Source organism: Piliocolobus tephrosceles, chromosome 10, assembly GCF_002776525.5.
Source record: "Piliocolobus tephrosceles isolate RC106 chromosome 10, ASM277652v3, whole genome shotgun sequence".
In the NCBI taxonomy this organism is placed as follows: domain Eukaryota; kingdom Metazoa; phylum Chordata; class Mammalia; order Primates; family Cercopithecidae; genus Piliocolobus; species Piliocolobus tephrosceles.
The window spans coordinates 109,145,953-109,171,602 of record NC_045443.1 but is presented as its reverse complement, the minus strand read 5'-3'; the positions used below and the strand labels follow the sequence as shown (position 1 = coordinate 109,171,602).

The following is a 25,650-nucleotide window of genomic DNA, read 5'->3' as shown; positions in this document are numbered from 1 at the left end:
GGGTTTCACCGGGTTAGCCAGGATGGTCTCGATCTCCTGACCTCGTGATCCGCCCATCTCGGCCTCCCAAAGTGCTGGGATTACAGGCTTGAGCCACCGCGCCCGGCCTCTGTTTCTTAAAGAACTGTAACATCAACAACAAAAATTCCTAAATCTTAAAAATGGAAGGCAAAAACCCTAAGCTTTGAGAGATTAGGGAACTTGCCCAAAGCAACATTTGTAGGATTTTATTACACCCTCTCCATTTATTTTTTTTCTTTTAGAGTCGAGGTCTCCCTCTGTCACCCAGGCTGGAGTGCAGCCTCAAATTCGGGGCTCAAGCATTTCTCCTGCCTTAGCCTCCTGCGTAGCTGGGACTACAGGTACACACCAGCGGGCTAACATTTAAATTTTTTGTAGAGACAGGGTCCTGCCATGTTGCCCAGATTGGTCTCAAACTCCTGGACTCAAGCGATCCTCCTGTCTCAGTTTCCCAAAGTGCTGAGATTACAGGTGTGAGCCACTGCACCGAGCCCCCTCCCTTTATTTTTATTTTTAAATTTTAAGTTTCAGGGCCCCTCCCTTGAAATAAATGGAGATGTAGTATATACACAAGAGCCTGCTGTGTATTTTAAGGCAATGGTCCCCAACCTTTTTGACACTAGGGACCAGTTTTGTGGAAGATGGTTTTTCCACAGGGGCAGGGGATGATTTTGAGATGAAACTGTTCCACCGGCCAGGCGTGGTGGGTCACGCCTGTAATCCCAGCACTTTGGGAGGCTGAGGCAGGCGGATCATGAGGTCGGGAGTTCGAGACCATCCTGGTTAACACGGTGAAACCCCGTCTCTACTAAAAATACAAAAAAGTTAGCTGGGCGTGTTGGAGGGTGCCTGTAGTCCCAGCTACTGGGGAGGCTGAGGCCGGAGAATGAAATGAAACTTGGGAGGCAGAGCTTGCAGTGAGCTGAGATCGAGCCACTGCACTCCAGCCTGGGGGACAAAGTGAGACCCTGTCCCAGAAATAAAAAAACAAAAAAAGAAACTGTTCCACCTCAGATCATTACGCATTAGTTAGGTTCATTCTTATAAAGAGCACACAACCTACATCCCTCGCCATGCGCAGTTCCCAGTAGAGTTTGTGCTCCTATGAGAAGCTAACGCTGCACCTGATCTGACAGGTGGGGCTCAGGTGCTAATGCTCACACAGCTCCTGTTGTGCAGTCTGGTTCCTAACAGGCTTGTTTTTTTTTCTTTCTTCAGACGGAGTCTCACTCTGTCACCAGGCTGGAGTGCAGTGGCGCGATCTCAGCTCACTGCAACCTCCGCTTCCCAGGTTCAAGTGATTCTCTTGCCTTAGCCTCCCATGTAGCTGGGACTATAGGCGCAGGGACAGAGGTTTTAACTTGTTGCCCAGGATGGCCTTGAATTCCTGACCTCAAACAATTTGCCCTCCTTGGCTTCCCAAGGTGCTGGGATTACAGGTGTGAGCCACTATGCCTGGCTGATTTTTAAAATTATTATTTGTGTGTGTGTGTGTTGCGGGGTGTCATCCTGTCACCCAGGCTGGAATGCAGTGGTGTGATCTCGGCTCACTGCAACCTCTGCCTCCCTAGTTCAAGTGATTGTCTTGCCTCAGCCTCCCGAGTAGCTGGGATTATAGGTATGTGCCACCACGCCTGGCTAATTTTTGTATTTTTAATATAGATGGGGTTTCATCATGTCGGCCAGGCTGGTCTTGGACTCCTGACCTTAGGTGGTCCACCTGCCTCAGCCTCCCAAAGTGCTGGGATTACAGGCGTGAGCCACCGTGACCGGCTTGGTTCAGTTTTTTTTTTTTTGGTTCAGTTTTTGTTTTTGTTTTTATTGTTTTTTTTGAGCCGGGAGTCTTGTTCTGTCATCCAGGCTGGAGTGCAGTGGTGTGATCTCAGTTCACTGCGACCTCTGCCTCCTGGGTTCAAGCAGTTCTCCTGCCTCAGCCTCCCGAGGATCTGAGATTACAGGTATATGCCACCACGCCCGGCTAATTTTTGTATTTTTAGTAGAAGCAGGGTTTTACCATGTTGGCCAGGCTGGTCTTGAACTCCTGACCTCAGGTGATCCGCCTACCTCGGCCTCCCAAAGTGCTGGGATTACAGGTGTGAGCCACCGTGACTGGCTTGGTTTAGTTTTAGTTTTTGTTTTTATTGTTTTTTTTGAGACGGAGTCTCGCTCTGTTGCCCAGGCTGGAGTGCAGTGGCGCCATCTCAGCTCACTGCAAGCTCCGCCCCCCAAGTTCATGCCATTCTCCTGCCTCATCCTCCTGAGTAGCTGGGACTACACGCGCCCGTCACCATGCTTGGTTAATTTTTTGTGTGTATTTTTAGTAGAGACGGGGTTTCACTGTGTTAGCCAGGATGGTCTTGATCTCCTGACCTCGTGATCCGCCCGCCTCATCTTCCCAAAGTGCTGGGATTACAGGCATGAGCCACCGTACCCGGCCTGGTTTAGTATTTTTATGAGTCTGGGTTGTTAATTAAAACTTGTCACAGCTGTTAACCTTCACTTTTTATTTTTTATTTTCATTTTTTTTTCCAGACGGAGTCTCGCTCTGTCACCCAGGCTGGAGTGCAGTGGCGCGATCTTGGCTCACTGCAACCTCTGCCTCTCGGGTTAAAGACATTATTCTGTCTCAGCCTCCTGAGTAGCTGGGACTACAGACATGCGCCATCTCGCCCAGCTAATTTTTGTATTTTAGTAGAGACTGCGTTTCACCATATTGGCCAGGTTGGTCTCGAACTCCTGGCCTCGAGTGATCCACCTGCCTCGGCCTCCCATGCCTGGCAACCTTTACTTTTTATTTGCTGGTAATTATCTGTGTTTGTATTCATGTGAAAATTTGAAATTCTCATTAATGTTTAAAGATACTTACATAGATTGCTTGTAATTTAAACCCTGAAATTGTGTCAAGTGACTATAAAATGTCAATTTCTTTTATTTATGTAATTTATTTATTTTCGTGACAGGATCTGACTCTGTTGCTAAGGCCGGAGTGCAGTGCTGCAAATACGGCTCACTGCAACCTCTGTCTCCCGGGTTCAAGCCATCCTCCCACCTCAGCCTCCTGAGTAGTTGGAACTACTGGTGTGCCCCACAGTGCCTGCCTGGTTTTTTTGTATTTTCAGTAGATGTGGAGTTTTGACATGTTCATCTTGAACTCACAGCCTCGAGTGATCCACCCACCTAGGCCTCCTAACATGCTGGTGTTACAGGTGTGAGCCACTGTATCCAGCCCGAAAATGTCAGTTTTGTGCCATGATTAATAGCTAACTACATTTTGGGAATGGAGTAAAATGTCATTCTGTAATGAAGTCTTTTTAAAACTCATTAGTTGTGGTATGAGGCTTGTTGGCAATATAAGTGAGCATGGTTTATTTTTATTAACTGTATCAGAGCTTTAGAATATTGGTCTCCTGAAGCCATTGTCTTGAGAGGCTTTATTGAACAGTGTTGCCAATGATCTTTTTTTTTTTTTTTCTTTTTTTGAGACTGGATCTTACCCTGTTGGCCAGGTTGGAGTATAGTGGTATGGTCATGGCTCATTTGCAGCCTCAATATCCTGGGCTCAAGCAGTCCTCCTACCTCAGTCTCCTGAGTAGCTGGAACTACAGGTGCATGCAGCCATGCCCGATTTTTGTATATTTTGTAGAGACAGGGTTTAGCCATGTTGCCCAGGATGGTCTCAAACTCTTAAATTGAAGTAATCCATCCACCTAGTTTTCCCGAAGTGCTTTAATTACATGCGTGAGGCACCGTGGCTAGCCAGGTCAATTATTTTTCATTGATATTTTTCATACTGCTTTTTATTTTTTTAATTTTTTTATTTTTTTTGAGACGGAGTCTCACTCTGTTGCCCAGGCTGGAGTGCAGTGGCGCGATCTCGGCTCACTGCAAGCTCCACCTCCCGGGTTCACGCCATTCTCCTGCCTCAGCCTCCCGAGTAGCTGGGACTACAGGCGCCCGCCACCTCGCCCTGCTAATTTTTTTGTAATTTTAGTAGAGACAGGGTTTCACTGTGTTAGCCAGGATGGTCTCGACCTCCTGACCTCGTGATCTGCCCGCCTCAGCCTCCCAAAGTGCTGGGATTACAGGCTTGAGCCACCGCGCCCGGCTATACTGCTTTTTAAAGTCATGTTAAAATATTCTTAATAATTTTTCTAAGTGGAATTAATCTTGATTATAATTTTAGTTTTTTATAAAGGGCTGGTTTTGAAACAAGTACTGCATTTTTCTTTTCAGGTTTGTAAACATTTATTGTGGACTTTGTGCAGTTAACTATTTTCATTCCTGAAACGCATTTGGAAATCAGGAATTAAAGACTAAATGTCTTTTTCACTGAAGCTTGAGCAGATTATAGAAAGGAGAGTTGTTTTGCTTTTTGGTTTTTTTTTTGGTACAAATGGGGGTCTTGTTATGTTGCTCAGACTGGCCTCCAACTCCTGGGCTTAAACTATCCTCTTGCTTCAGCCTCTGGAGAGTTCTTTATGGCCTCTTTGAGAACTTACTTTTACTTTACACATGATTCTATCTAGCTTTCTTTTCTGATATACATATTGGCAGCAAGTAGAAAAGTATTATTTTCAGAGGCAGATATATTAACCACAATGAGAAATAACAGTAGTGTGATAGAAAGTTGAAAGACTTGGCTGGGCACGGTGGATCACTTGAGGTCAGGAGTTTGAGACCAGTCTGGCCAATGTGGTGAAACCCTGTCTCTACTAAAAAACAGAAAAAGGGTCGGGCTTGGTGGCTCACCCCTGTAATCACAGCACTTTGAGAGGCTGAGGAGGGCAGATCACAAGGTCAAGAGATTGAGACCATCGTGGCCAACAGGGTGAAACCCCATCTCTACTAAAAATACAAAAAAATTAGCTGGGCGTAGTGGTGTGCGCCTGTAGTCCCAGCTACTCAGGAGGCTGAGGCAGGAGAATTGCTTGAACCCAGGAGGCAGAGGTTGCAGTGAGCCGAGATCGGGCCACTGCACTCTAGCCTGGCAACAGAGGGAGACTCTGTCTCAAAAAAAAAAAAAGAAAAAAAGAAAAAAAAAGCCGGGCGTGGGGCAGGGCGTGCGCCTGTAATCCTAGCTACTTGGGAGGTTGAAGCAGGAGAATCGCTTGAATCTCGGAGTCGAAGGTTGCAGTGAGCTCAGATTCAGATTGTGTCACTGTGCCCCAGCCTGGGTGACAGAGCGAGACTGTCTGAAAAATACAAAAAACACGTTTGGAAGACTGGTGGCTGGGCATGGTGTCTCACACCTGTAATCCCAACACTTTGGGAGGCTGAAGCAGGCAGATTACCTGAGCCCAGGAGTGCAGGTCCAGCCTGGGCCACAAAGGGAATCCCCGTCTCAACAAAAAATATTTATACTAAAAATTTAGCCGGGCGTGGTCATGCATGTCTGTAGTCTCAGCTACTTGGGAGGCTGAGGCGAGTAGTTCACTTGAGTCTGGACATTGAAGTGAGCCATGATTGCACCAGTGCACTCCAGCCTGGGCATTAAAATGAGACCCTGTCTCAAAAAACAAAACAAAGAGACTGGAGAATTACTAAAAAACGGACACACGAGCTCAAAAAATATACCATTCTGGGAGGTTTTTTTGTTGTTGTTGTTGTTTCTGAGATGGAGTTTCGCTCTTGTCACCCAGGCTGGAGTGCAGTGGCACCATCTCCTCTCACTGTAGCTCCGCCTTCTGGGTTCAAGCAATTCTCCTGCCGCAGACGTCTGAGTAGCTGAGATTACGGACGTTGGTCACCGTGCCCGACTAACTTTTGTATTTTTAATAGAAACGGGGTTTCTCCACATTGGCCAGGCTGGTCTCCAACTCCTGACCTCATGTGATCTCCCTGCCTCAGCCTCCCAAAGTGCTGGGACCACAGGCGTGAGCCAATGCACCTGGCTTTTTTTTGACATAGAATCTTGCTCTGTTGCCCAGGCTGGAGTGCAGTAGCACACTCTTGGCTCACTGCAACCTCTGCCTCCCGGCTTCAAGCGATTCTCCTGCCTCTGCCTCCTGAGTAGCTGGGATTACAGGTGCCCGCCACTACACACTGTTAATTTTTGTATTTTTAGTAGAGATGGGGTTTTGCCATTTTGGCCAGTCTGGTCTTGAACTTCTGACCTCAGGTGATCCACCCACCTAGGCCTCCCAAAGTGCTGGGATTACAGGCATGAGCCACCACTCCTGGCCTGGGAGTTTTGACTAAGTTTGTAGCTGTATACTTTAGGCCCTAAGGGCATTACTGTTTCATAGCACAATGTAGTTAATTAATGTGCTCATAATGGTGACTCATTACGCCAGGTTAAATGATGTTTTTATATCTCCCAAAGAAGTATTTTTCAATCTGCAGGTCATGACTCCTTAGTAGATTGTGAAATCACATTAGTGGATTGTGACAAGCATTTTTAGAAAAATGAATAGGAAGTGTTAGGACACACTGCATTATTGAAATAATTGTTTTTGAGGTGGAGTTTCGCTCTTAGTTGCCGAGGCTAGAGTGCAGTGGCCCGATCTGCCTCCTGGATTCAAGCAGTTCTCCTGCCTCAGACTCCTGATTAGCTGGGATTACAGACATGGGCCACCACGCCTGGCTAATTTTGTATTTTAGTAGAGACAGGGTTTCTCCTTGTTGGTCAGGCTGGTCTCGAACTCCTGACCTCAGGTGATCCGCCTTCCTCGGCCTCCCAAAGTGCTGGGATTACAGGCGTGAGCTACCATGCCCGACCTAATTTTTGTATTTTTAGTAGAGATGGGGTTTCACCATGTTGGCCAGGATGGTCTTGATCTCTTGATCTTGTAATCCACCTGCCTCGGCTTCCCAAAGTGCTGGGATTACAGGTGTGAGCCACTGCGCCCAGCTGCCAAGAATTGTTTTAAGCTTTGGTTTGAGTTAATGTATATATACTGCATTGTAATTCAAAATGTAATTTTTGGCTAACTCTAGGCACATTGCCTATGGACTAGTCCTGCTCTGCCTTGAGCAGCAATGGGTCGATGAATTATTATTATTATTATTTTTTGAGACAGGATCTTTGTCACCAAGGCTAGAATGCAGTAGTGCAGTCTCGGCTCACTGCAGCCTGTGTCTCCTGGGCTCAAGTGATCCTCCTACCTCAGCCTCCTGAGTGGCTGGGACTACAGGAGCACGCCCCCATGCCTGGCTAATTTTTGTATTTTTTGTAGAGTTGGGGTTTTGCCACGTTGTTCAGGCTGGTCTTGAACTCTGGAGCTCAGGTAATCCACCCTCCTTGGCATTCATAAATGCTGGGATTACAGGGATGAGCCACCACGCCTAGCCCAAAATTTTTTAAAGTAATTTTTTATTGATACAGTTAGAAAGTTACTGCTGTAGAGCCACAGAAATGCAGTTAAAGGTTTGAGGAAGAGTTTTGAGGTTATATCTAAGCTGCGGTTGCCAGATTTGGCAAGTAAAAATACAAGACACTCAGTTAAATTTGAATTTTTGATGAACATTGACTAATTTTTTAGTGTAATTGTGTATCAAATTGCATAGAAGAAAGTTACTTATCTAAAGTTGAAATTTAGCTGAGCATCTTGTATTTTATCTGGCAGCTCCAGTCTAAGCTGGAATCATAGCTCACTCTTTTTTTTTTCTTTTCTTTTTTTTTTTCAGTCGCAGTCTTGCTGTGTTGCCCAGGCTGGAGTGCATTGGTGCGATCTTGGCTCACTGCAACCTCAGCCTTCTGGGTTCAAGTGATTCTTCTGCCTCAGTCTCCCAAATAGTTGGGATTACAGGCACCCACTACCATGCCCAGCTAATTTTTGTGTTTTTAGTAGAGACGGGGTTTCGCCATGTTGTTCAGGCTGGTCTTGAACTCCTGACCTCAGGTGGTCCGCCCGCCTCGGCCTCCCAACATGTTGGGATTACAGGCATCAGCTACCGCTCCCGGCCATGGTTCACTCTTTAGTAACTAAAATTTAAGCTCTATGAAAGCAGGAACTTTGTTTTGTTCACTATTGATTGTATCCCTATTTCTTGGATGGTTGGCACTTACTACTTGGTCAGAAGTTTGAATGGGCAAGTTACTCAGCCACTCTCAGGCTTAGTTTGTTTGTTTGTTTGTTTATTTTTGAGGCGGAGTCTGGCTCTGTCGCCCAGGCTGCAGCGCAGTGGCCGGATCTCAGCTCACTGCAAGCTCCGCCTCCCAGGTTCACGCCATTCTCCTGCCTCAGCCTCCCAAGTAGCTGGGACTACAGGTGCCCACCACGTCGCCCAGCTAGTTTTTTGTATTTTTTAATAGAGACAGGGTTTCACCGTGTTAGCCAGGATGGTCTTGATCTCCTGACCTCGTGATCCACCCGTCTCGGCCTCTGCGCCCGGGAGCCACCGCGCCCGGCCTAGTTTATTAATTAAAAGAGAAAGAATTCCTTCCTTGGCTGGGCACGGTGGCTCATGCCTGTAATCCCAGCACTTTGGGAGGCCGTGGCGGGCAGATCATGAGGTCAGGAGATCAAGACCAACCTGGCCAACATGGTGAAAACTCATCTCTACTAAAATACAAAAAATTAGCTGGGCGTGGTGGTACGCATCTGTAGTCCCGGCTACTTGGGAGGCTGAGGCAGGGGAATCGCTTGAACCCAGGAGGTGGAGGTTGCAGTGAGCCGAGATTGCGCCACTGCACTCCAGCCTGGGTGACAGAGCGAGTCTCTGTCTCAAAAAAATAAAAAGGAAAGAACACCTTCTTTGTAAAGTGAGATACTAAAGTCTTAATATTTTCTGTTTTTATGTATTCTTTTTTTGAGACTGGATCTTGCTATATTGCCCAGGTTGGAGTACAGTATTGTGATCATGGCTTATTGCAGCCTCAAGTGATCCTCCCGCCTCAGCCCCCTGAGTACCTGGGACCACAGGCACATTCACCATTACACCCTTCAGTTTTTCTTTGTTTTCTTGTTTTGTTTTGGAGACACCGTCTTGCTCTGTCACCCAGGCTGGAGTGCGGTGGTGCAATTTCTGCTCACTCCAACCTCCACCTCCCGAGTTCAAGCAGTTCTCCTGCTTCATCAAGTAGCTTGCTACCACATGCGTGCACCATCATGCCCGGTTAATTTTTTGTATTTGGGTCTTACCATGTTGCCCAGGTTGGCCTCAAACTCTTGAGCTCAAGTGATCTGCCTGCCTTGGCCTCCCAAAGTGCTGCTTCCTACAATTTAAAAAATTTTTTGTAGAGACAGTCTCACTGTTACCCAGGCTGGTTTTGAACTTCTGCCCTCAAGTAGTCCTCTTGCCTTGGCCTCCCAAAGTGTTGGGGTTAAGGCCGTGAGCCAGCACACTCAGCCTAGATTATTCTTACATTCTGTTCTTGGCACATAGTAGATATTCAACAATGTAGAGTCAAACACATTTGGAGTTGGAATGACTCTGGTGTTTTTTTTGTTTTGTTTTGTTTTGTTTTTTAACCAGAAACACGAGCACTTTATTGAATGCCATTGTAGAAAAGTGTGTGAGTATAAAGGGCTGATACAGGACTTGGCTCTGGGGGCAGGGCGAGGAATGGAAGGTGGAGTACGTGGGATTCAGATCATGGGCAGAGCTCCTGGCCTAGATGATGCCTCCTGATCTATTGATAGACATGAAAGATCAACACTAGGATGACGATGAGCAGAATGGTCATGATGATGTGCACAATCAGGTCCCAGATGTTCAGGCACTTGGCGGTGGAGGTGTAGGCCTGGGCCCTGGTCAGGTCGCCAACCATTTTCCTGTCCCTAGACTTCACTGAGTAAATCAGTGCTATGAAGCCCAGGCAGCAGGAGTTCATGAAGTGGGTGTTAAACAGGGACCAGACAACATGGTCGGGCATGGAGTTCTTGCTGTGGATGTGTATCACGGTGGACATCAGGGGAGCATGGTTGTAGGGCACCCCCAGCACAGCCACCTCTTGCTCCTCCTTGAGCATCTCATAGTTAGGGGGATGGCCGATGTTGGTGGGAGTGAAGAGGTTTGGACGGTGTGGTTCATGGTGTCCAGGGAAGACCAGCTGTGGTCGGGTTGCTGAGCTGGTTCTCAGTGGGCCCCTCCCTTTCCCTGATAGTTTGGATTTCTCTGGCTCTGGTGATTTTTTAGTACTCGAATTATTTACAGGTGAAGAAATTGAGACCAAGAGGGTTATTTGCCAGAGTGTCTCATCATTGGCTGCATAACTGACATTAGAATCTGATGTACTTTTATTTCTAATACATTGTTTTTTTTTTTTTTTTTGTTGGAGTGTCGCTCTCTTCCCGAGCCTGGAGTGCCGTGGCACAACCTTGACTCATTGCAGCCTCCCTCTCCCAGGTTCAAGCTATTCCCCTGTCTCAGCCTCCCAAGTAGCTGGTACTACAGGCTCCTGCCACCATGGCCAGCTAGGTTTTGTATTTTAGTAGAGATGGGATATCACCATGTTGGCCAGGCTGGTCTCGAACTCATGACCTTAGGTGATCCACCTGCCTCGGCCTCCCAAAGTGCTGAGATTACAGGCATGAGCCACCACGCCTGGCTGCCTGGCCTTTCACTGTCGTTTTTCTTTTTCTTTCTTTCTTTTTTTTTTTTTTAGACGGAGTCGTTCTCTGTCGCCCAGGCTGGAGTGCAGTGGCCGGATCTCAGCTCACTGCAAGCTCCGCCTCCCGGGTTTACGCCATTCTCCTGCCTCAGCCTCCTGAGTAGCTGGGACTACAGGCGCCCGCCACCTCGCCCGGCTAGTTGTTTTTTGTATTTTTAGTAGAGACGGGGTTTCACCGTGTTAGCCAGGATGGTCTCGATCTCCTGACCTCGTGATCCGCCCGTCTCAGCCTCCCAAAGTGCTGGGATTACAGGCTTGAGCCACCGCGCCCGGCCGTTTTTCTTTTTCTTCATCCTTCCTTTCCTTCTTTTCTCCCCTCCCTGCTGCCTCCTCCCTTCCCTCCCTCCCCCCCTTCCTTCCTTTCTCTGGCTCTTTTTATTTCTTTTATTTTTCTTTCTCTGTCTCTCCCACCCCTTCCTCTCTGTCTCCCTCCCTTCCCTTCTCTCCCCCTCCACCTACTTTCTCCCCCTCCCGTTTTGTTCCTAAGAGACAGGGTCTTGTTATGTTGCTCAGGCTGACCTTTAACTCCTGAGCCCAGATGATTCTGCCTCCTGAAGGTGTAGGGTGTAGCTGGGACTACACCCACCTCCCGTTGTCGTCTTTTGTTTTTTTTGGAGACAGTCTTTCTCTGTTGCTCAGGGTGGAGTGTAGTGGCACGATCATAGCTTACTGTAACTGTGTAACCTCGAATTCTTGGGCTCAAGCATTCATCCCACCTCAGCTTGCTGAGTACCTGGGGCTACAGGTGTGTATCACCATGTCCAGCTGATTTCTTTTCTTTTTTTTCCCCCGCAGACAGGATCTTGCTCTGTTGCCCAGGCTGGTGTCGAACTCCTGGGCTCAAGGGAACCTCCTGCCTTGGCCTTCCAAAGTGTTGGGAGGGATTACAGGCATGAGCCACTGCACCCAGCCTCCTCTTTGTTCCCATTTAACTCCTAACCACACCGAACTTTCTGTCTGCAGAGAGGAGCATTGGTCAACAGTTCACAAAATGGCTAGGCATGATGGCGTGCACCCATAGTCCCAGCTATTTGGGGAGCTGAGGTGGGAGGATTGCTGGAGCCCGGGAGTTCAAGGCGCTGGGCAACACAGCAAGACGTCATCTCTGACCGGGCCTGGTGGCTCACACCTGTAATTCCAGCTACTCGAGGGGGCTGAGACAGGAGAATCGCTTGAACCCAGGAGGCAGAGGTTGCAGTGAGCCAAGATCGAGCCACTATACTCCAGCCTGGGTGACATAGTGAGACTCTGTCTCAATAAAAAAGAAAGTCATCTGTACTATTGCATGTTACTCAGTAGTTTCTTTCTCTTTATTGTTGAGTAGTAGTCTATTATATGCATGTACCAGTTTGTTCATCTAGTGGTGGACATTGAGTTAGCAGGTTTTGGCTATTAAAAATAAAGCTGGAGGCGAGGTGTGATGTCTCACGCCTATAATCCCAGCACTTTGGGAGGTCGAGGCAGGCGGATCATATAAGGTTGGGAGTTTGAGACCAGCCTGACCGACATGGAGAAACCCCATCTCTACTGAAAATATGAAGTTAGCCAGGCGTGGTGGCGCATGCCTGTAAACCCAGCCAGGAGGCTGAGGCAATAGAATTGCTTGAACCCGGGAGGCGGAGGTTGCAGTCAGCTGAGATTGCACCATTGCACTCCAGCCTGGGCAACAAGAGCAAAACTCCGTCTCAAAAACAAAAACAAAAACAAAAATAAAGCTGGTGTGAATATTTATGTACAGGTTTTGTGTGAACATGCGATTTTATTTCTCTTGGTTGGCATGCATGGAAATGAGATTGCTGGGTTTTGTGGAAAGTGTTTATTTTTCCAGGGTACATATAATCCTGTGAGTGTTTATTTAATTTTAAAAGTAATTGCTAAACTGTTTGCTAAAGTGACTGTACTATATTTTCTTCCCCTAGCAGTGTATGAATTTTTTTTTTTTTTTTTTTTGAGACAGGGTCTTGCTCTGTCACACAGGGTGGAGTGCAGTGATGTGATATTGTCTCACTGCAACATTGACCTCCTAGGCTCAAGTGATCCTCCTGCCTCAGCCTCCTGGCTGGGACCACAGGCATGTACCACCACACCTGGTAATTTGCTTTGATTTTTAGTAGAGAAGAGGTCTCACTATGTTGCCCTGACTGGTGCTGAACTCTTGGGCTCAAGTGATTCGTCTACCTCAGCCTCCCAAAGTGCTGGGATTACACGTGTGAGCCACTGTGCCTGGCCTCATTGTGGGTTTCTTTTGCATTTCCCTAATGCAAAGTGATACTGAGCATCTTTTCATGTGTTTATTTGACATTCATACCATCTTCGGTGATGAGAAACTGTGTTTATGCGTTGCTTAATGATGGGGATGTGTTGTGAGAAATTTTTTAGGTGATCACATCATTACACAAGCCTAGATGGTATACCTACTACACACGTAGGCTGTGGTACACAGTATTACTCTTAGGCTACAAATCTATATAGCATGTTACTGTACTGAATAGTGTTGGCAGTTGTAACATAATGTTAAGTATTTGTGTATCTAAACATAGAAAAGGTAAGTAAAAATACAGCATAGAAGATAAAAGGGGTATATCTGAATAGGTCACTTACCATGAATGGAGCTTGCAGGACAGGAAGTTGCTTGGGATGAGTCATTGTATGAGTGTTATGTGAATGTGCAGGCCTAAGACATTACTGTATACTACTGTAGATGAACACTGTACAGTTAGGATACACTAAATTGATAAATATCTTTCTTAGTTTGTTTTTTGAGACAGAGTCTTGCTCTGTCGCCCAGGCTGGAATGCAGTGGCATGATCTCCGCTCACTGCAGTCTCGGCCTCCCAGGTTCAAGCGATTATTCTGCCTCAGCCTCCTGAATAGCTGGGATTACAGGTGTGTGCCACCACGCCTGACTAATTTTTGTGTTTTTAGTAGAGATGGGGTTTCACCATATTGGCCAGGCTGGTCTCGAACTTCTGACCTCAGGTGATCCACCTGCTGCGGCCTCCCAAAGTGCTGGGATTACAGATGTGAGCCACCGCACCCGGCCAGAGATGAGGTCTTGCTGTGTTGCCCAGGGCGTTGAACTCCTGGATTCCAGCAGTCCTTCCACCTCAGCTTCCCAAGAAGCTGGGACTGTGGGTGCACACCATCATGCCTAGCCGTTTTGTGAACTCTTGACCAGTACTCTCTGCAGACAGAAAGTTCAGTGTGGTTAGGAGTTAAGACTTGTAACCTCTGACCTCAAGTGATCTGCCCACCTTGACCTCCCAAAGTGCTGGGATTACAAGTGTGAGCCACTGTGCCTGGTCAAAAATACCTTTCTTTAAGAATAAATTTAATTTAACTTACTAGTTGATCATTGTATATAGGTCTGTTGTTAACTGAAACATGTGGTGCATGTCTTTATTTGGGATCTGACTTATGTGGAAGTATTTGCATTATCTTCCTTCTAGATGTAGAGCATCTTGACAGTAGAAAGAAGTGCCTTTTACAACTTTGTATGCTCAGTAAGTTATCAATTTGCTGTGGCCAGGTGCAGCGGCTAACGCCTATAATCCCAGCACTTTGGGAGGCTGAGGCAGGCAGATCCCTTGAGGTCAGGAGTTCAAGACCAGCGTGGCCAACATGGTGAAACCCCGTGTTTGTTTGTTTTTGTTTTTGAGACGGAGTCTCACTCTGTCGCCCAGGCTGGAGTGCAGTGGCACGATCTCGGCTCACTGCAACTTCCAGCTCCTGGTTTCACGCCATCTCCTGCCTCATCCTCCCAAGTAGCTGGGACTACAGGCATCTGCCACCATGCCCGGCTAATTTTTTGTATTTTTAGTAGAGACGGGGTTTCACTGTGTTAGCCAGAATGGTCTCAATCTCCTGACCTCGTCATCCACCTGCCTCGGCCTCCCAAAGTGCTGGAATTACAGGCATGAGCCACTGCGCCTGGCCTACCCTGTGTTTATTAAAAATACAGAAATTGGCTATTTGTGGTGGCACACCTATAGTCTCAGTGACTCAGAAGGTTGAGGCAGGAGATTCTCTTGAACCCAGGAGGCAGTGAGCAGAGATCGTGCCAGGAGACTTCAGCCTGGGCGACAGAACGAGACTACATCTCAAAATAATAATAATAATTTGTTGAATATGTGACTATTGGTTTTATTTTTATGTTTATTTTTTGAGCTGGAGTCTCTCTTTGTTGCCCAGGCTGAAGTACAGTGGTGTGCAGTGGTGTAATCTTAGCTTACTGCAACCTCTGCCTCCTGGGTTCAGGTGATTCTTCTGTCTCAGCCTCCCGAGTAGCTGAGACTACAGGCATGCACTCCTGTGCCTGACTAATTTTTGTATTTTTAGTAGAAATGGGGTTTCACCATGTTGGTCAGCCTGGTCTCGAACTCCTATTCTCAAGTGATCTGCCTACCTCGACCTTCCAAAGTGGCGGGATTATAGGCGTGAGCCATGGTGCTCAGCCAGACTATTGGTTTTGTTTTGTTTTATTTTATTTTATTTTACTTTATTTATTTTAAGATGGAATTTGTTTCTCTCTTGTCGCCTAGGCTGGAGTGCAGTGGCATGATCTCGGTTTATTGCAACCTCCGCCTCCTAGGTTCAAGCGATTCTCCTGCCTCAGCCTCCTAAGTAGCTGGGATTACAGGCGCCTACCACCATGCCTTTCTGATTTTTGTATTTTTGGTAGAAACGGGGTTTCACCATCTTGGCCAGACTGTTCTCGAACTCCTGACCTAGTGATCCACCCACCTTGGCCTCCCAAAGTGCTGGGATTACAGGCGTGAGCCACCGTGCCCGGCTGTTGGTTTTATTATTAGGCAGTAGGAGTTGAACATGTCAAGAAAAAGCTGTCATGTAGAAAGCATGGCATTTAGAGGCATACCACGTTTAATTCCCTCCGCTTTTTTTAATTTTTGGTGTACCTACTGCTTGTGAGGCTTGGGAGTACAGTAGTGAATAAGCCAGATGAGGTCTCTCTCTTTCTGGAGCTTATGTGGTAGTATAGACTAGACAGAAAGTTCACATTACCCCTGCCACCTTATGGTATTGAGGTGTTTGAGATGGTACTCTTTACTTCTGCCTCATAAAATCTTGAAAGGAGTTCTTTTAGATGAAGAGAAAAACAGAACAAAACAAAAAACCAGAAAAAAAAACCATCTGAAGAATGGGTCTGGGTCATGTCTGTAAACCTCCCCATGTCATGGGGAGACTGAAGTGGGATGGGCCAGGAGTTCAAGACCAGGCTGAGAAACATAACAAGACCCCATCTCTACAAAAAATATTTTTTAATTAATGGGGGATGGCAGCACACACCTGTAATCTCAGCTACTCACGAGGCTGAAGCTAGAGGATTGCTTGAACTCAGGAGTTCAAGATTGTAGGAGCTATAGTCACATCACTGCGCTCCAGCCCCTGTCATCAGCAGTCTGGTGTGTTGCTAAGGGTCTTGTTCTTTTTAGTGCTTCAGGGACAGCCACTGGCTAGGCACAGAAATAAGTATGTTTGAGAAGCTTTCTGACCTCAGCTTGTGAAAATTGATTAGGGTCATAATTAAAAAGGAGGGAAACAGGATTGAGTGGACTGGGCCCTACCCTGAGTTTATTCTCCCAGGGCATACATAATCTCATGTGATTACCACATAGCCCTGTTAGATCATCTGTTATCCTGTCTCCATTTTACCCATGAGGAAATGAAGGCCCAGAGAGGTTAAGTGACCTATTTAAATTCACTCAGAAAGTGGCAGAGACAGAATGAATTAGTTACTATCATTGTGTTTTGGATCTCTGAAAGGTATATGCAAGTGAGAACAGGAGAAGAAAACTAGTGATGGTATTAAGAAATGTTATGATTAGTTTCTTTTAATCAATCAGGAACTTGAGTCACTAACTTCTCTGGGTGAAGGACTATACTTCAACAATGTGAAAAATGGAAAGAAATGAGGAATTTTGGCTGGGCGCAGTGGCTCACACCTGTAATTCTAGCACTTTGGGAGGCCAAGGGAGGAGGATTGCTTGAGCTCAGGAATTCAAGACCAGCCTAGGCAACATAGTGAGGTCCCATCTCTACAAAAATAAATTAGCTGGGCATGGTGGTGCATGCCTATAGTCTCAGCTATTTGGGAAGGTCACTTGAACCCAGGAATTCGAGGTTGCAGTGAGCTATGATTGAGCCACTGTTTACCATCCCAGGCGACAGAGACCGTATCCCCCTACCGCCAAAAAAAAGGGAAGAAATAAAGAAAATGAGGAATTCACATTTGTGACAGATAGGGAATTTAGTCATTCATAATCTATAAATGCTATAGGAAGTCTCCATACCTTTTTTTTTTTTTTTTTTTGAGACATAGTCTTGCTCTGTTGCCCAGGCTGGAGTGTGCAGAGGTGCGATCTCGGCTCACTACAAGCTCTGTCTCTCGGGTTCACGCCATTCTCCTGCCTCCACCTCCCGAGTAGCTGGGACTACAGGCGCCCGCCACCGCACCCAGCTAATTTTTTGTATTTTTAGTAGAGACGGGGTTTCACTGTGGTCTCGATCTTCTGACCTCGTGATCTGCCTGCCTCGGCCTCCCAAAGTGCTGGGATTACAGGCGTGAACCACTGCACCCGGCTGGAAGTCTCCATACTTCTAAACCCAATCTAAAAGGGTAAGGAAATACATAAGAATGTCTATTTATTATTAAAATTTTTTCTATATAAAACATTTTAGAAAAAAAAAAGACTAGCATTTCTGAGCCAAGTGGTAGTAGTGGCCATTCTTTCTGAAGAAAAAAACCACATTGAGCTATCTATGATGTGAAAAGAGATGATGAACATTTTATTTATGTAATAAATGTTATGTAATAAAATAAATACCATTTATTGTGTGCCTATTAGGTTTCAGGAGAGCTGTGCCAAGAGCATTACTTGTGTATCTTTTAAGTCTTATAACAGCCCAGCCTGTCAGACTGGTAGTGCCATATCCTTTTTACAGATGAGGAAGTGATGGATATGAGAAATTAGGGAAATTGCCCTTAGGTCAAAGAGATAGGAAGTGACAAAGCTGAGATTTTTAACCTTGTGAGATTTCAAAGTCTTTGCTTTTTAATAACTGTGTTCCACTGCCTATAGTATAGAGATACGACAAAAGCCACTAAAAATCAGTGAAGAAGACTGGGAGCAGTTGCTTACGCCTGTAATCCTAGCACTTCGAGGGGCTGAGGCGGGTGTATCACCGGAGGTCAGGAATTTGAGACCAGCCTGGCCAACATGACTAAACCCCATCTCTACTAAAAATACAAAAAAATTAGCCAGGCGTGTTGGCAGGCACCTGTAATCTCAGCTACTTGGCAGACTGAGGCAAGGAGAATCGCTTGAACCTGGGAGGTGAAGGTTGCAGTGAGCTGAGATCACTCCTTTGCACTCCAGCCTGGGCAACAAAGCAAGACTCCACCTCAAAAAAAAAAAAAAAAAAAATCAATGAAGAAAACAATCCAGTCAATATTGTCCACCATAAAATTTCTTCAGTCAACCATGCTTTAGTCCTGGCAGTTCTCTATCAGTGAGTTTTGATCAAAAAAAAGTTTATTTATTTATTTATTTATTTTGAAATTTGGAAACAGCATCATAAATGATGGTTAGTTTTCTGCAGCTGCCTATTTTGGCAGATAGTCCATTGTTACTCATAATTAATTTGAACTAAAAGTAGTGTTGTACGATATCATGGGCTGTGAATGTGTTTGCGACTTGATCTAAGAACCCACACACCACTTAGGATGTTTTTGTAGGAAAATTAGAGTATGGAACTTGCTTGCCCACACTTTCCCTGTCTCAGTCCATTTTGGTAGGCTTCAAAGTCTGGGGCTAGAAGGACACTGAACAAGACTTCAGCAGTATGTGTTAGTCTTCCAGAGGGAATGAATGTAATAGTTGAGGAAATAATTTCTTTCCTCTGTGGCTTTATGCAAATTCCTGGCTATACTGTTACTTATTTGGGCCAAACAATAATATCAGGTGGTTGTACATTTTATTATTAATTACTGTGATACATTGATTTTATCCATGGGTTTAGCCTAGCCTACCTTTTGCTATTAGGCTTCAACTCTACTTGTGTTGGGTAACCCCTGTGCTTAAAAATCACCCTATTCCCAAGCCTGAGGGAGTCTTCTCCTTCACAGCTTTCTATGACCTAATCCAAGGCCTGGCAAACTTCATAAAGGGCCAGATAGTAAACTTTTGTTTTGTTTTGTTTCGTTTTGAGATGGAGTTTTGCTCTTGTTGCCCAGGCTGGAGTGCAATGGTGCCATCTTGGCTCACTGCAACCTCTGCCTCCCGGGTTCAAGCAATTCTCCTGCCTCAGCCTCTCAAGTAGCTGGGGTTATAGGCATGTGCCACCATGCTCGACTGATTTTTTTGTATTTAGTAGAGATGGGGTTGATTCACCATTTTGGTCAGGCTGGTCTCAAACTCCTGACCTCAGATGATCCACCTGCCTCAGCCTCTCAAAGTGCTGGGATTACAGGTGTGAACCACTGTGCCCAGCCCGATAGTTAGTATTTTAGGCTTTGCAGGCCATATATAGTCCCCTTTTTGTGAGTGTTTGCATGTTTTTCTTTACATACTTTAAAAGCTCTTTTTTTTTGGAGACAGTGTCTTGCTCTGTTGCCCAGACTGGAGTGCAGTGGTACAATCTTGACTCACTGCAGCCTCTGCCTCCTGGGTTCAGGCAATTCTCCTGTCTCAGCTTCCTGAGTAGCTGGGATTACAGGTGCATGCTACCATGCCCGGCTAATTTTTGTATTTTTAGTAAAGATGGGGTTTTGCCATGTTGGCCAGGCTAGTCTCCTGATCTCAGGTAATCTGCCCACTTCCATTTCCCAAAGTATTGGTATTACAGGCGTGAGCCACCGCGCCTGACCTAAAAGCTCTTTACAGTGTAAAAAATGTTCTGAGCTTTAAGCCATATAAAAATAGGCCATAGGCCCATGGGCATTTGCTGACCCCTGGTAGAACTCCATTTTATCTTTCTGATCATGTTTCCCATTAACTCTTCAAAAATAAGACCTCCATTTAAATCAAGATGGTCTCCTTCCTCACTGCTTGTGGAGGTTCAGTGCCCAATGTCTGCCTCTTGCTTGCTTCTCCATCATTGTTCTGCCATTCGAGATCCTCATACTTACCCTTTAAGATCTATCCCAAATCTTCCATGAAACTAATTCTAATAATTAAAAAAGAGTTCCTGTAGAACTTAACCTTGTCTGGTACAAGTTAGCCTTCTTATTCAATAGTAGCTTACTATAAATTACAAGAATAAAAAGATTACCATTTTCCCTCACACTGTTTTATGGAGAATGCCTAAAGTTATTTTTTCTTTTTACAGATCAGTATTCCTATTTCGCATCCTAATCCCCTTTCCCAAATCTGAATTTTGGGATTGGAAGCTTGAGTTTGAGATCATTATGATTTGACTTCTTTATTGTACACAGGAGCAGGGACTTTACAACTAATATTCGCATCCCTGCTCCTTCATATTTTGTGATGTAAGGCGAGTTATTTTCACTTATGCTTAAGTTTCTTCCCCTGTAAAAAGGGGATGGAAGAGGATTAAATGAATTAAACGTGTAACACGCTTAATTCAGTGTCTGGCAAATAATAAGTGCTCAGTAACTTTTAGCTGTTCTTATTAGCGTGTTTGGAAACCAGTAGAAACTACACCAGCAAGTTAAGGTTGAAAAGTGGTATTGATGGGCTTGGGGTAGTACAGTATGAATGGATGCAGTTTAGCATTTCATTGAGTTTGTATATTCATTAATTCATTACACAGTTGACACTGTCAGACTAGTACAGAGACAAAGATGAATGAAACATTATCTGTGCTTCCAGGTTACCCAATGTAGAGAAGGCAGGCGTGCAGATAGTTTAAACTGGTAGCACTGGGAGGGGACTGCCATGGGTGGGCAGTGAAGAAAAAGGGCTTCAAAATGATGAGAGTTGAGAAGGATCTTCAAGGATGATAAGCACTTTTCAGTGAGGCCATGTAAGAGAGGAGGAAGTTCAGGCAGAGAAAAGTTTGTGCTAAAGCACGGGGATGCTATACACTTGGTGTATGTAGAAAAAATGGTTCATAGTGTGATAAAAGAATTGGAGGGGGTCCTCACTAAAACTAAGGAAACACATTTGGAAGAATATGTTTCAGTTAGAAAATGAAATGAGCTTGAAGTAAACACTAATAAGGTTTTTAAAATATAAAATTTCAACGTATTTAAAAAGAAAACAGTTGGATGAATCTTATGTACCTGTCACTCAGCTTTAGCAATTATCAGTAAATGGCCAACCTTGTGTCAGCTATACTCCCCTCTCCTCCACTGATAGTCTTTTGAAGGGGAATACAGTTGTTTTGTGGCCTCCAGGAAGGGATACATTTATGAGCAATGGGTAGATCATTGGGATAGACGTGAGTTTCCTGTCAGGAAGCATTGTTGGTGCGTAAGTCAGAGGTAATATGAATGCTGTGGAAGGTGGGTGGCTTGCTATCTGGAGAACTCGAGAAGATGGGAATGGGCACTGTCCAGTACTGTGGCTACTTCCACACATTGGTTCTTTAAATTTAAAATTATGTTGATTAAAATTTAAATATTTCAGTTCCTCAGCCATACTAGCCACATTTCAAGTGCTTAGCTGCCACATATGCCTAATGGCTGCAATATTGGAGAACATGACATAGGACATTTTCATCATTACACAAAGTTCTGTTGGACAGCATGGGACTAGAGCCCTAAGATCCTTTTCTACCGGAGTTGTTTGGATTTTTTGGTGTGTCTAGGTAGATCTAATTGTTCATGGCTTCATGACCAAGCCTCTTATCCCTTTCTCTAGAGGGACTCAAGGGGTAAAGGCACTGAAGGGGTAAAACTTCATATAAAGAGGGGGTGGGTGGTGGTGGTGGTGGTGTTTTAAGACAGCGTCTCGCTCTGTCACTCAGGCTGGAGTTCAGTGGTGTGATCCTGGCTCACTGCAGCCTTGACATCCTGGGCTTAGTGATCCTCCCATGTCAGCTTCCAAATAACTGGGACTGTAGGCATGATCCACCACGTCTGCTTAATTTTTAAATTTTTCCGTAGAGACGAGGTTTCGCCATGTTGCCCAGGCTGGTCTTAAACTCCTGGACTCACCTTGACCTCCCAGAGTGCTGGGATTGCAGGTGTGAGCCACTGCAACTGGCCTTTTTTTCTCCTTTACTACTCTAGTGTATGCTGGAATTTGAGGAAAATAATTATATTAGCTAGCAGTTATTAAGCATTTAACGTACCAGGCACTGTTTTAAGCTCTGCTGTCTGTGTGGAATATTACTTAATTTCCACAACCTTATGAGAAGATACTATTTTTTTTTCTTTTGAGAAGGTATTATTTTTATCTTCATTTCGTAGATGTTGAAATTAAAACACAGAGAGCTGAAGTCACAGGATTAAGGCCACCGAGCTGAGAAGTGATGGGGTCAGAATTTGAACCCAAGCAATTAATGCGGATATTAGTTCTTGTGTGAATGGTAATTGTTTTGAAACAATGATCCTAGATGATTATATGACTGGATTAATCTGGCAGTTCTGTGTGAATTTAGAGTTACCTTCCCACCTCAGTTTGCTAAAAAAAATAAAATCAACAAAAAACCTCTAGCTTTACTATGTTTGGGTTGTCATGGCCCACCCCCTGCTGCCACTTCATTTGACTCATCTTTTTAGGGAGAAAATATTCAATAAGTGGTATAGGATTTCCCTTTCTAATAATAATTTAAACAACAACAACAAGAAGACTGAAATGGGAAGAACAAAATGACTCACCTAAGTGAATTAATCTTGAGAGGTGTAACTTGATTTCTAGATTTTAGTTAATTGTCTAATTGATGTACTAAACATTAGTTACTTAAGATTAAAACAGGTAGACATAATAGTAGTTGAGGAGCTGCTGTAGATGGGATAGTTTGAGAAGACCTCTCTCAGGAGGTGACATTTAAGTTGTTAACTAACAAGAAAGGGGCAGCCCTGTGAATAGCTGGAGGGAAGAGCATTCTTACAGTTTTACTGGAAGGGGGTTAGAGATATGTAGTACCCTTATGCCAAAGAAAATTAGTTACTTCTATACAACCAGTCTGATTCTAGAAACCTGGATCAATGAAATATTTTGATTATATAAAAAAAACCTGTTACCCAGACCTTGTTGAAATAGCATTAGAAACTACTGAAGGACATACAGAAGAGTAGTGTTGAAAAATGGTGATAGATGAGCAGAATGGTGAAAAATAAAAAGACATGAAGCTCTATACTTATATTGTATGGTGACAGTAACAGTAAAAATTGCAGGGTTTTTCCCCCCCAATTTTTTTTTTTTGTTTGGTTTTTTTTTTTGAGACGGAGTCTTGCTGTGTCACTCAGGCTGGACTGCATTGTCATGATATTGGCTTACAGCAACCTCCGCCTCCCGGGTTCAAGTGATTGTCCTGCCTCAGCCTCCCAAGTAGCTGGGATTACACGCGTGTGCCACCACGCCCGGCTAATTTTTGTATTTTTAGTAGAGAGGGGATTTCATCATGTTGGCAAGGCTGGTCTTGAACTCCTGACCTCAGGCAATCCACCTGCCTTAGCCTCCCCAAGTGCTGGAATTACAGGTGTGAACCACTGCGTCTGACATCCCCCAGTTGTTGAAACAATAATGGAAGGTAATTTTATTCGTAGATTATTTAATGTTTTTCAGTTATCAGGATACATTAGATTGTTTGTATATATTGTTTTGCTTGTTAATTAACACAGTGAATAAGAGACAAACATATGAAAACGTACATTTATGTTTTTGAGACAGAGTCTGTTGCCTAGGCTGGAGTGCAATGGCACAATCTCGGCCCACTGCAACCTCTGCCTCCCGAGTTGAAGCGATTCTCCTGTGTCAGCCTCCTGAGTAGCTGGAACCATGAGTGCACGCCACCATACCCAGCTAATTTTTGTCTTTTTAGTAGAGATGGGGTCTCACCATGTTGGCCAGGCTGGTCTTGAATTCCTGACCTCAGATTCTTTTTTTTTTTTTTTTTTTTTTTGAGATGGGGTCTCGCTCTGTCTCCCAGGCTGGAGTGCAATGGCAAAATCTCAGCTTACTGCAACCTCTGCCTTCTGGGTTCAAGTGATTCTCCTGCCTCAGCCTCCCGAGTAACTGAGACTACAGGCACATGCCACCATGCCAGGCTAATTTTTGTATTTTTTAGTAGAAATGGGGTTTCACCGTATTGGTGAGGCTGGTCTTGAACTCCTGACTTCGTGATTTGCCTGCCTCAACCTCCCAAAGTGCTGGGATTACAAGTGTGAGCCACTGCACCTGGCCCGTTTCTGGAATGTTCATAATCTTGTTGTCATTTCAGCAGTGCTCACAGCAGCTTCACCAGGTGTAGATTCCATCTTAAGAAACCACTTTCTTTGCTTATCCATAAGGAGCAACTCTTCATCTATTCAAGTTTTATCATGAGATTGCAGCAATTCAGTTACATCTTCTGACCCCACTTCTAATTTTAGTTTTCTTGCTTTTTTTTTTTTTTACTACATCTACGGTTACTTGCTCTACTGACGTCTTGAACCCCACAAAATCATTCATGAGGATTATAAGCAATTTCCTGGCCGGGCACAGTGGCTCACACCTGTAATCCCAGTACTTTAGGAGGCCAAAGAGGGCAGATCAGCTGAAGTTAGGAGTTCAAGACCAGTCTGACAAATGTGAAACCCTGTCTCTACTAAAAATACAAAAATTAGCCAGGCATGGTGGCGGGCGCCTATAATCCCAGCTACTCAGGAAACTGAGGCAGGAGAATCGCTTAAACCTGGGAGGCGGAGGTTGCACTCCAGCCTGGGCAACAGGAGCGAAACTCCATCTTAAAAAAAAAAAAAAAAGCAATTTCCTCTAAAACTCGGTTAATGTTGATGTTTTAACCTCCTCCCATGCTCATGGATGGCATTCTCCATGGCATATAGAATGGCGAATACTTTTCAGAAAGTTTTCAATTTATTTTGCCCAGATCCATCAGAGAATGACTATGAATGGCAGCAGTAGCCTTACAGAATGTCTTTCTTTCTCTCTTTCTCTTTCTCTCTCTCTCTCTCTTTCTTTCTTTCTCTCTCTCTCTCTCCCCCTCCCCTCCCCTCCCTTTTTTTGAGACGGAGTTTGATAATATTGTGAGATTTATGAAAATGTGGCACAGTTGCAAAGAAGGCACATGTTACTGAAAATACGGCACTAATGGACTTGCCCGACTCAAGGTTTCCACAGACCTTCAGCTTGTCAAAAATGCAGCATCTGTGAATTTCAATAAAGCAAAGCAGAATAAAATGAGGTGTGCATGTATTGCCATCATATGTACACTAGTAAAATACTGTTTTTTCTTCAGTAGGTGGATCAACCTCAAATTTTAATATAAAGCATTACTTAAATGAGAACATGGGGACTTTCATGACATTTCTTACTTGTGTGTGCATAAAACTTCCATGAAAATAATTTAATGCTATCCAGCAGTTTATTTTAGAAGTAAGTACTGGAGGCTAGGCATGGTGGCTCATGCCTGTAATCCCAGCACTTTGGGAGGCTGAGGTAGGAGGATCACTTGAGTTCAGGAGCTGGAGACCAGCTTGGGCAATATAGTGTGACCCGTCTCTACAAAAGAGAAAAGAAGTACTAGAGTGTTACAGCTCTTACACAATTTGTCTAGCAGGTTTTCCAGTCTTTACCAGAAATGCCCCCATGCAGAAGTAGTAAATACTGATTCATGTAAAATAATAAACAACTTTATCTTTCATTTTTTAAAAGACAGGGTCTTGTATTGTTGCCTAGACTGGCCTTTAATTCCTGGGCTCAAGTGATCCTCTCATCTGAGCCTTGTGAGTAGCTGAGACTACAGGCTGCACTACTGCACCTGGCTCTGCTTGATTTTTAATTGTTGTGTTGCTGTTGCAGCTATTGTTTGTTTGTTTTTTTTCTTCAATGCAAGGATGGGCAAACTTTTTATGTAAAGTCTCAGATAATAAGTATTTTAGGCTTTAAGGCCATATAACTTCTCTGTTGCATATCCTTTTTTCT

The 25,650-nt window shown here is 44.7% G+C and overlaps 1 protein-coding gene, 1 non-coding gene and 1 pseudogene across 23 annotated transcripts in view; 2 read left to right on the top strand and 1 right to left on the bottom strand.

Moving 5' to 3' along the window:
- Nucleotides 1-25,650, top strand: part of ATXN2 (ataxin 2) — a 153,282-nt gene that overhangs the window by 7,772 nt on the left and 119,860 nt on the right. The gene's annotated exons all lie outside the window — the stretch shown is intronic.
- LOC111541943 lies at nucleotides 9,433-9,996 on the bottom strand (annotated as a pseudogene). Its single transcript, XR_002731406.1, has one exon. The product of XR_002731406.1 is annotated as an interferon-induced transmembrane protein 3 pseudogene (transcript).
- LOC111539054 lies at nucleotides 25,252-25,314 on the top strand. Its single transcript, XR_002730561.1, has one exon. It is a non-coding gene; the product is annotated as a U7 small nuclear RNA (small nuclear RNA).